General features: G+C 45.0%; 1 protein-coding gene across 4 annotated transcripts in view; it reads left to right on the top strand.

Moving 5' to 3' along the window:
- The first annotated feature begins 517 nt into the window (after positions 1 to 517).
- LOC128704971 (PR domain zinc finger protein 1-like) overlaps positions 518 to 12,521 on the top strand; it is a 114,284-nt gene continuing 102,280 nt past the window's right edge. For all 4 annotated transcript variants that reach the window (XR_011394742.1, XM_070105113.1, XM_070105114.1 and 1 more), the window contains exon 1: positions 518 to 1,125. The gene's annotated coding sequence lies outside the window, so the exon portion shown is untranslated. The remainder of the gene's footprint in view (positions 1,126 to 12,521) is intronic.

Here is a 12,521-nt window from a genome sequence, read left to right as displayed (position 1 = left end):
CCACCCACCACAACCCTCCACAACACACCCCCACCCACCACAACCCTCCACAACACACCCCCACCCACAACAACCCACAACAACCCACCCCCACCCACCACAACCCTCCACAACCCACCCCCACCCACAATAACCCACCCCCACCCACCACAACCCTCCACAACACACCCCCACCCACCACAACCCTCCACAACACACCCCCACCCACAACAACCCACAACAACCCACCCCCACCCACCACAACCCTCCACAACCCACCCCCACCCACAATAACCCACCCCCACCCACCACAACCCTCCACAACCCACCTCAAACTCCTACAACCCACTACAACCCACCCCCACCCACCATATCATCTTCACAACAGGTGTGAGAGTGAGAGAGGGACGGGATGGGGAGTGGTGAGAGGGATGGTGGGGTGGAGTGGGCTAGGAAAGGGGTGGGCCTGCAGGTACACGGAACCAGGGGGTAGGGGTAGGGGGGGAACGGTCCATGGAACAGTCAACAGCTCAGTACACTGCAGACCTCGTCACTGTTCACAGGTGTACACTGCTGCCTTCCCCCTAGCACTGCAAGCATCACTGCTGCCGTCTCATCTACCAGGACACTGCTGGATTCTTACCTTCCAGGACACTGCTACCGTCTCATCTACCAGGACACTGCAGGATTCTTACGTTCCAGGACACTGCTTCCGTCTCATCTACCAGGACACTGCTGTATTCTTACCTTCCAGGACACTGCTGCCGTCTCATCTACCAGGACACTGCTGTATTCTTACCTTCCAGGACACTGCTGCCGTCTCATCTAACAGGAAACTGCTGCCGTCTCATCTACCAGGACACTGCTGCCTTGTCGTCTACCAGCTTCCTCCATCTACCTTTATCTACAGTGAAAAAAGCAGTGATTTTTTGTTTACCCTTGAGGTTACAGTGCCTAACAGTGCCTAGCAGTGCCTAACAGTTCCTAGCAGTGCTTAACAGTGCCTCACAGTGCTTAACAGTGCCTAACAGTGCTTTACAGTGTCTAGCAGTGCCTAAACGTGCCTAACAGTGCTTTACAGTGCCACCAGGATTCTTCTCTTATGGATATTCTACTTCCAGGAGTCTACTCACATCAACCTGTTAAGTAAGTATATATAACTATCTACCCCGATAGACATAGTAGGTACAGTCAGTAAATATGATAGGTACAGTCAGTAGATACCGTGATACTAGGTACAGTCAGTAGGTACCGTGATACTAGGTACAGTCAGTAGATACCGTGATACTAGGTACAGTCAGTAGATACCGTGATACTAGGTACAGTCAGTAGATACCGTGATACTAGGTACAGTCAGTAGATACCATGATAGTAGATACAGTCAGCAGATACCATGATAGTAGATACAGTCGGTAGATACCATGATAGTAGATAGTCAGTAGATACCATGAGAGTAAATGCAGTCAGTAGATACCATGATAATACAGTCAGTTGATACCATGATAGTAGATACAGTCAGTAGATACCATGATAGTAGATACAGTCAGTAGATACCATGATAGTAGATACAGTCAGTAGATACCATGATAGTAGATACAGCCAGTAGATACCATGATAGTAGATACAGTCAGTAGATACCATGATAGTAGATACAGCCAGTAGATACCATGATAGTAGATACAGCCAGTAGATACCATGATAGTAGATACAGTCAGTAGATACCATGATAGTAGACACAGTCAGTTGATACCATGATAGTAAATGCAGTCAGTTGATACCATAGTAGATACCATGATAATGCAGTCAGTAGATACCATGATAGTAGATGCAGTCAGCTGATACAATGGTAGTAGACACAGTCAGTTGATACCATGATAGTAGACACAGTCAGTTGATACCATGATAGTAGACACAGTCAGTTGATACCATGATAGTAGACACAGTCAGTTGATACCATGATAGTAAATGCAGTCAGTTGATACCATAGTAGATACCATGATAATGCAGTCAGTAGATACCATGATAGTAGATGCAGTCAGCTGATACAATGATAGTAGATACCATTATAGTTAATACATGATAGTAGATACCATTATAGTAGATGGAGTCAATGGATACCATGATAGTTGTTACCATGATAAATACAGTCAGTAGATACCATGATAGTAGAGACAATTAATAGATACCATGATAGTAGAGACAGTCAATAGATACCATGATAGTAGAGACAGTCAATAGATACCATGATAAATACAGTCAGTAGATACAATGATAGTAGAGACAGTAGATACCATGATAGTAGATACAGTCAGTAGATACAGTCAGTTGATACCATGATATTAGATACCATGATGGATACAGTCAGTTGATACCATGATAGTAGATACAGTCAGTAGATACAATCAATTGATACTATGGTAGTACATACAGTTGATACCATGATAGTAGACAGCAGTTACACACAGTCAGTAGTTACACACAGTCAGCAGTTGCACACAGTCAGCAGTTGCACACAGTAGTTACAGTCAGTAGTTACACACAGTCAATAGTTACACACAGTAGTTAGTCAGCAGTTACACACAGTCAGTAGTTACACACAGTCAATAGTTACACACAGTAGTTACAGTCAGCAGTTACACACAGTCAATAGTTACACACAGTAGTTACAGTCAGCAGTTACACACAGTCAGTAGTTACACACAGTCAATAGTTACACACAGTCAGCAGTTACACACAGTCAATAGTTACACACAGTAGTTACAGTCAGCAGTTACACACAGTAGTTACAGTCAGCAGTTACACACAGTCAATAGTTACACACAGTAGTTACAGTCAGCAGTTACACACAGTCAGTAGTTACACACAGTCAATAGTTACACACAGTCAGCAGTTACACACAGTCAATAGTTACACACAGTTACAGTCAGCAGTTACACACAGTCAATAGTTACACACAGTAGTTACAGTCAGCAGTTACACACAGTCAGTAGTTACACACAGTCAATAGTTACACACAGTCAGCAGTTACACACAGTCAATAGTTACACACAGTAGTTACAGTCAGCAGTTACACACAGTCAATAGTTACACACAGTAGTTACAGTCAGCAGTTACACACAGTCAATAGTTACACACAGTAGTTACAGTCAGCAGTTACACACAGTCAATAGTTACACACAGTAGTTACAGTCAGCAGTTACACACAGTCAGTAGTTACACACAGTCAATAGTTACACACAGTCAGCAGTTACACACAGTCAATAGTTACACACAGTTACAGTCAGCAGTTACACACAGTCAATAGTTACACACAGTAGTTACAGTCAGCAGTTACACACAGTCAGTAGTTACACACAGTCAATAGTTACACACAGTCAGCAGTTACACACAGTCAATAGTTACACACAGTAGTTACAGTCAGCAGTTACACACAGTCAGTAGTTACACACAGTCAATAGTTACACACAGTAGTTACAGTCAGCAGTTACACACAGTCAATAGTTACACACAGTCAATAGTTACACACAGTAGTTACAGTCAGCAGTTACACACAGTCAATAGTTACACACAGTAGTTACAGTCAGCAGTTACACACAGTCAATAGTTACACACAGTAGTTACAGTCAGCAGTTACACACAGTCAGTAGTTACACACAGTCAATAGTTACACACAGTTACAGTCAGAAGTTGCACACAGTCAGCAGTTACACACAGTAGTTACAGTCAGCAGTTACACACAATCAGCAGACTCATATGGTCAGCAGACTCATATGGTCAGCAGACTCATATGGTCAGCAGACACATACACAGTCGGCACACACACACACACACACACACACACACACACACACACACACACACACACACACACACACACACACACACACACACACACACACACACACACACACACACACACACACACACAGTCAGCAGACAGATTACAGTGACAGCCCAGCAGACAAGAATGTGAAGGTCAATGTGATCACTGTAGCTGCAGTAACCAGGGATCACTGTAACTACAGTAACCAGGGATCACTGTAACTACAGTAACCAGGGATCACTGTAGCTGCAGTAACCAGGGATCACTGTAGCTGCAGTAACCAGGGATCACTGTAGCTACAGTAACCAGGGATCACTGTAACTACAGTAACCAGGGATCACTGTAACTACAGTAACCAGGGATCACTGTAGCTACAGTAACCAGGGATCACTGTAGCTGCAGTAACCAGGGATCACTGTAGCTGCAGTAACCAGAGATCACTGTAGCTACAGTAACCAGGGATCACTGTAGCTGCAGTAACCAGGGATCACTGTAGCTGCAGTAACCAGGGATCACTGTAGCTACAGTAACCAGGGATCACTGTAACTACAGTAACCAGGGATCACTGTAACTACAGTAACCAGGGATCACTGTAGCTACAGTAACCAGGGATCACTGTAGCTACAGTAACCAGGGATCACTGTAACTACAGTAACCAGGGATCACTGTAGCTGCAGTAACCAGGGATCACTGTAGCTGCAGTAACCAGGGATCACTGTAGCTACAGTAACCAGGGATCACTGTAGCTGCAGTAACCAGGGATCACTGTAGCTGCAGTAACCAGAGATCACTGTAGCTACAGTAACCAGGGATCACTGTAGCTGCAGTAACCAGGGATCACTGTAGCTGCAGTAACCAGGGATCACTGTAGCTACAGTAACCAGGGATCACTGTAGCTGCAGTAACCAGGGATCACTGTAGCTGCAGTAACCAGGGATCACTGTAACTACAGTAACCAGGGATCACTGTAGCTGCAGTAACCAGGGATCACTGTAGCTGCAGTAACCAGGGATCACTGTAGCTACAGTAACCAGGGATCACTGTAGCTGCAGTAACCAGGGATCACTGTAGCTACAGTAACCAGGGATCACTGTAGCTACAGTAACCAGGGATCACTGTAGCTGCAGTAACCAGGGATCACTGTAGCTGCAGTAACCAGGGATCACTGTAGCTACAGTAACCAGGGATCACTGTAGCTGCAGTAACCAGGGATCACTGTAACTACAGTAACCAGGGATCACTGTAGCTGCAGTAACCAGGGATCACTGTAACTACAGTAACCAGGGATCACTGTAGCTGCAGTAACCAGGGATCACTGTAGCTGCAGTAACCAGGGATCACTGTAGCTACAGTAACCAGGGATCACTGTAGCTGCAGTAACCAGGGATCACTGTAACTACAGTAACCAGGGATCACTGTAGCTGCAGTAACCAGGGATCACTGTAGCTGCAGTAACCAGGGATCACTGTAGCTGCAGTAACCAGGGATCACTGTAACTACAGTAACCAGGGATCACTGTAGCTGCAGTAACCAGGGATCACTGTAGCTACAGTAACCAGGGATCACTGTAACTACAGTAACCAGGGATCACTGTAGCTGCAGTAACCAGGGATCACTGTAACTACAGTAACCAGGGATCACTGTAGCTGCAGTAACCAGGGATCACTGTAGCTACAGTAACCAGGGATCACTGTAACTACAGTAACCAGGGATCACTGTAGCTGCAGTAACCAGGGATCACTGTAGCTACAGTAACCAGGGATCACTGTAGCTACAGTAACCAGGGATCACTGTAACTACAGTAACCAGGGATCACTGTAGCTGCAGTAACCAGGTATCACTCTAGCTACAGTAACCAGGGATCACTGTAGCTGCAGTAACCAGGGATCACTGTAGCTGCAGTAACCAGGGATCACTGTAACTACAGTAACCAGGGATCACTGTAGCTGCAGTAACCAGGGATCACTGTAACTACAGTAACCAGGGATCACTGTAACTACAGTAACTAGGGATCACTGTAACTACAGTAACCAGGGATCACTGTAACTACAGTAACCAGGGATCACTGTAACTACAGTAACCAGGTATCACTCTAGCTACAGTAACCAGGCATCACTGTAACTACAGTAACCAGGGATCACTGTACAGTAACCAGGGATCACTGTACAGTAACCAGGGATCACTGTAGCTACAGTAGCTGCCTACACGATACACCGTAGTCTGGGACCACATAAATCACTGTATCCAGGGAGCACTGTACTGCCAGTAAGACTGTACCACTACAACAGGTCCCACTACAAGTCTTTATGTATTCCTACAAAGTACCACAATTTTGTACTTAAATTTCTACGAAAAAGCTAAAAATCCCTAAAAATTTGCAACAAAATTAGGCCAGGTGTTGTGATCAGATTTTTATAAGGTAAGTCTTGGGACCCCCTCCCTCCCCCTACTGGGATTTGACCCCGTACCCCCTCCTACCATGAAAGACCCCCCTCCCTGGACGAGAGGGGGGTAGGTAAGGGGGTCAGGTCACGGGTTAGGTTAGAGACCGCAAGGCTAGGTCGTTATACGGTCCCTGACCTCTGTGAGGGACCAGTTCTTAGGTATCTTTAATTCACTCTCTCTCTCTCTCTCTCTCTCTCTCTCTCTCTCTCTCTCTCTCTCTCTCTCTCTCCCCAGGACGCGACCCACAACAGTCACCTAACACCCAGGTACATAATTACTGCTAGGTGAACGGGGCAACGTGTGTAAGATGTGTGTACTCGCCTAATTGTGATTGCTGGGGTCGAATCACGGCTCCTGGCTGTGTGTGTGATCATGTAGTCACCTTCACCTTGATCACCCTGACATCCTCACGTTGATCACCTAGTCACCTTCACCTTGATCACCTAGTCACCTTCACCTTGATCACCTAGTCACCTTCACCTTGATCACCCGACACCTTCACCTTGATCACTTTGTCACCTTGACCATAGACGTGAGTAACTGTCTGAGACACACTGAAGCGCGAGTGTGTGTGTGTGTGTGTGTGTGTGTGTGTGTGTGTGTGTGTGTGTGTGTGTGTGTGTGTGTGTGTGTGTGTGTGTGTGTGTGTGTGTGTAATTCTCATTAACTACTTCCTGTCAGTTTTTACACAGGAAGATACTAGCGAAATTCCAGAAATAATAAATTATGTACAACAGGACGATAACAAACCATGCACGATTAGGGTACCTAGTGACATGGTCCTCAAACAGAGAAATTGAAACCTAACAAATTCCCAGGCCCTGATGAGCTATTTGCAAGGGTTTTAAAGTAATGTAAAGAGGAACTTAGCAAACCTTTGGCTAATCTTTTCAACATATCACTACAAACTGGCATAGTGCCAGATAAGTGGAAAATGGCAAATGTGATGCCTATTTACAAGGCAGGTGACAGGTCCTTATCTTCGAACTATGGACCAATAAGCCTTACCTCCATAGTGGGAAAATTTATGGAATCAATTGCCGAAGCAATTCGTAGCCATTTTGACAGGCACAGATTGATTAATGAATCTCAGCATGGTTTTACAAAGGGTAGTTCCTGTCTTACGAATTTACTAACTTTTTTCACTAAGGTGTTTGAGGAGGTAGATCATGGTAATGAATATGATATTGTGTATATGGACTTCAGTAAGGCTTTCGATAGAGTTCCACACCAGAGGCTATTGAGGAAACTTAAGGCACACGGAATAGGAGAAATTTTTTCCTGGGTAGAGGCATGGCTGACAAATAGGCAGCAGAGTGTTTGCATAAATGGGGAGAAATCAGAATGGGGGCACGTCACAAGCGGTGTTCCTCAGGGGTCAGTGTTGGGCCCGTTGTTGTTCACAATCTACATTAACGACATAGATGAGGGAATAAATAGCGGCATAAGCAAATTTGCTGATGACACCAACATAGGCAGTCCTATTCATTCTAACGAGGACACTAGAGCACTCCAGGATTTGAATAGACTGATGCAGTGGTCGGAGAAGTGGCAGATGCAGTTTAATATAGACAAATGCAAAGTTCTAAATGTTGGACAGGACAATAACCATGCCACATATAAACTAAATAATGTAGATCTTAATATTACGGATTGCGAAAAAGATTTAGGAGTTCTGGTTAGCAGTAATCTGAAACCAAGACAACAGTGCATAAGTGTTCGCAATAAAGCTAATAGAATCCTTGGCTTCATATCAAGAAGCATAAATAATAGGAGTCCTCAGGTTGTTCTTCAACTCTATACATCCTTGGTTAGGCCTCATTTAGATTATGCTGCACAGTTTTGGTCACCGTATTACAGAATGGATATAAATTCTCTGGAAAATGTACAAAGGAGGATGACAAAGATGATCCCATGTATCAGAAATCTTCCCTATGAGGATAGACTGAGGCCCTGAATCTACACTCTCTAGAAAGACGTAGAATTAGGGGGGATATGATTGAGGTGTATAAATGGAAGACAGGAATAAATAAAGGGGATGTAAATAGTGTGCTGAAAATATCTAGCCTAGACAGAACTCGCAGCAATGATTTTAAGTTGGAAAAATTCAGATTCAGGAAGGATATAGGAAAGTACTGGTTTGGTAATAGAGTTGTGGATGAGTGGAACAAACTCCCAAGTACCGTTATAGAGGCCAGAACGTTGTGTAGCTTTAAAAATAGGTTGGATAAATACATGAGTAGATGTGGGTGGGTGTGAGTTAGACCTGATAGCTTGTGCTAACAGGTCGGTTGCCGTGTTCCTCCCTTAAGTCAATGTGACCTGACCTGACTAGGTTGGGTGCATTGGCTTAAGCCGGTAGGAGACTTGGACCTGCCTCGCATGGGCCAGTAGGCCTTCTGCAGTGTTCCTTCGTTCTTATGTTCTTATGTTCTTATGTAATAGAGTTGTGGATGAGTGGAACAAACTCCCGAGTACCGTCATAGAAGCTAAGACTGTGTGAAGTTTTAAAAATAGGTTGGATAAATACATGAGTGGGTGTGAGTTGGACCTGACTAGCTTGTGCTAGTGGGTCTGATGCCGTGCCCCTTTCTTAAGTGAATGTGACCTGATTAGATGCGTCATTGATCTACACCGGGGGTGACTTGCACCTGCATCTCATGGGCCAGTATGGCTGTTGCAGTGTTCCTTCCTTATGTTATGTTCTTATATATGGAACTGCCTCCACTACATGACTTCACAGATTCCACTTCCTGATAACTCTGTGACTAAAGAAATACTTCCTAACATCCCTGTGACTCATCTGAGTCTTCAACTTCCAACTGTGACACCTTGTTGCTGTGTCCCATCTCTGGAACATCCTGTCTCTGTCCACCTTGTCAGTTCTTCTTAATATTTTATATGTTATCATATTCCTCCTAGCTCTCCTGTCCTCCAGTGTCGTCAGGTCGATTTCCTTTAACCTCTCCTCGTAGGACATACTCCTTAGCTCCGGGACTAGTCTTCTTGAAAACCTTTGCACTTTCTCTAATTTCCTTTCGTGCTTGGCTAGGTGTGGGTTCCAAACTGGTGCCGCATACTCCAATATGGGCCTAACGTACACGGTGTACAGGGTCCTGAACGATTCCTTATTAAGATGTCGGAATGTTGCTCTGAGGTTTGCCAGGCGCCCATATGCTGCAGCAGTTATTTGGTTGATGTGCGCTTCAGGAGATGTGCCTGGTGTTATACTCACCCCAAGATTCTTTTCCTTGAGTGAGGTTTGTAGCCTCTGGCCCCCCAGACTGTGCTCTGTCTGCGGTGTTCTTTGCCCTTCCCCATACTTCATGACTTTGCACTTGGTGGGGTTAAACTCAAGGAGCCACTTTCTGGACCAGGCCTGCAGCCTGTCCAGATTCCTTTGCAGTTCTGCCTGGTCCTTGTCCGATTGAATTGTTCTCATCTGCAAACAGGGACACTTCGGAGTCTATTCCTTCCGTCATGTCATTCACATATACTAAAAACAACACTGGTCCTAGGACTGGTCACTGTGGGACCCTGCTCGTCACAGGCGCCCACTCTGACACCTCGCCACGTACCATGACTCGCTGATGTCCTCCTGACAGGTATTCCCTGATCCATTGTAGTGCCTTCCTTGTCACGTCAGTGACACTGGTCTGTAGTTTAATGTTTCGTGTGTGTCTCCCTTTTTTAAAATTGGGGCTACATTTGCTGTCTTCCATACCTCAGGGAGTTGTCCTGTTTCGACAGATGTGTAGAAGATTGTTGTTAGTGGTACACGCAGCACCTCTGCTCCCTCTCTCAGGACCCATGATAGATGTGGAGATTGTTGTTAGTGGTACACACAGCACCTCTGCTCCCTCTCTCAGGACCCATGATAAACGTGAAGATTGTTGTTAGTGGTACACACAGCACCTCTGCTCCCTCTCTCAGGACCCATGATAAACGTGAAGATTGTTGTTAGTGGTACACACAGCGCCTCTGCTCCCTCTCTCAGGACCCATGGAGAGATGTTATCCGGCCCCATCGCCTTTGAGGTATGGAGCGTCTTCACCTCCTCGGTTGTGTGTACTGCATCCAGCACTTGGTGCACCCCACCATTCCAGCTTTCCAGAGTCCTTCCTGTCTCCACTGTGAATACTTCCTTAAATCTCATGTTGAGCTCCTCACATACTTCTCGGTCACTTCTTGTGATCTTCCCACCTTCCTTCCTCAGACTGATTACCTGGTCCTTAACTGTTGGCTTCCTCCTGATGTGGCTGTACAACAACTTCTGGGTCAGATTTGGCTTTCGATGCTGTCATTCTCGTACTGTCGTTGGGCCTCCCTCCTTACCCATGGATATTTTTTTTGGTTCTTATTGTCCTGTGTGTGTGTGAGTGTGTGTGTGTGTGTGTGTGTGTGTGTGTGTGTGTGTGTGTGTGTGTGTGTACTCAATTCTCACCTGATTGTAGTTGTAGCGGTCGAGTCATAGCTCCTGGCTCCATATCTTCACTGATCGATACTAGGTCACTCTCTCCCTGTTCCATGAGCATTATTACACTTCTTAAAACTGCGTATTGTGTGTGTGTGTGTGTGTGTGTGTGTGTGTGTGTGTGTGTGTGTGTGTTTGTTTCTTCGCCTACTTGTATGAACCTCTTGGTTTTGTTGGGGTCGAGACTCAGCTCCTGGCCCAATCTGCATCCTTACCGTTAGTGTGGGCGGAAGTAGGTGTGTGGTAGGTGTGAGTGAGGAAAGGTAACACCCACAACAGTCCCGTTAAACAGTGAGAGAGAGAGAGAGAGAGAGAGAGAGAGAGAGAGAGAGAGAGAGAGAGAGAGAGAGAGAGAGAGAGAGAGAGAGAGAGAGAGAGAGAGAGAGAGAAAGAGAGAGAGAGAGAGAGAGGCTGGAGATTTCAACGATCCCGTAAGTACCATTCCTTTGGGTGTGGAGGAGTCGGCAGTGACGTGGTCCCAGACCAAACCACGCCACACCAGACCAGAGCAGTCCAGGCCACATCAGAACAGCAGCAGACCAGACCGAACCATACCAGACCACATCAGATCAGACCAGACAAAAACAGGAGGAGACCTGGAGAAAAGGGGAATTTATAGGCGCATCAGAAGAGGAGAGGTTAACCTTACTGACCAATATGTTCAGCTTAAAAGAGAAGTAAAAAAAGCGATTAGAAAGGCTAAACGTGACTATGAAATTAGAGTCGCTAATGAATCAAAGACTAATCCAAAGGGGTTCTTTCAAGTGTATAGGACGAAGGTGAAGGAAAAAGTAGGACCTCTGAAATCTGGGAATGGACAGCTGACGGATAATGAACTGGAAATGTGTTCCTTATTTAATGACTATTTTTTGTCAGTTTTTACACAGGAAGATGTAAATGAGATTCCAGTAATTAACAATTATTTAGTTCCTGATGAATTTAAGTTAACTAATATTACTGTCACGAGGGACATGGTTATTAAACAGATAGACAAACTGAAACAAAATAAGTCCCCGGGACCCGATGAGTTGTTTTCAAGGGTACTTAAGGAATGCAAGATGGAGCTTAGTCAGCCATTAACGAGTGTATTCAATGCGTCCATCCTTACCAGTGTTGTGCCAGAGATGTGGAAGATGGCTAATGTGGTTCCTATATTCAAATCAGGGGATAAGTCCACTCCTTCAAATTACCGTCCAATAAGCCTGACATCTATAGTGGGCAAGTTATTAGAATCAATTATAGCTGACATTATCAGAAGTCACCTTGAAGAGCATAACTTGATAAATGAATCTCAGCATGGATTCACGAGAGGTCGTTCCTGCCTGACAAACTTACTGACGTTCTTCAATAGAACATTTGAGGCAGTTGACAGTGATAAGGAATATGATATTGTTTATTTGGATTTTAGTAAAGCCTTCGACAGAGTACCTCACAAGAGACTCTTAAGAAAAGTGGCAGCTCATGGTATAGGAGGTAAAGTTCTAGCATGGATTGAGGCATGGCTTACCAATAGAAAGCAGAGAGTTACCATTAATGGAGTGAAATCTGAATGGGGATTAGTCACTAGTGGCGTTCCACAAGGATCAGTTTTAGGCCCTCTCTTGTTCATAATTTACATTAATGACCTTGATGAAGGGATTACTAGTGACATGAGTAAGTTTGCTGATGATACAAAGATAGGCCGTATAATTCACTCTGAGGAGGATATCAATGAACTCCAGGACGATTTGAACAAATTAATGTCTTGGTCTGAGAAATGGCAGATGAAGTTTAATGTGGATAAGTGTAAGGTACTTGCCC

Source organism: Cherax quadricarinatus, chromosome 97 (assembly GCF_038502225.1).
Source record: "Cherax quadricarinatus isolate ZL_2023a chromosome 97, ASM3850222v1, whole genome shotgun sequence".
NCBI classification, from domain to species: Eukaryota; Metazoa; Arthropoda; class Malacostraca; order Decapoda; family Parastacidae; genus Cherax; species Cherax quadricarinatus.
Note: the sequence above shows the minus strand (reverse complement) of the source record. Positions and strands in the feature narration are given on the sequence as shown.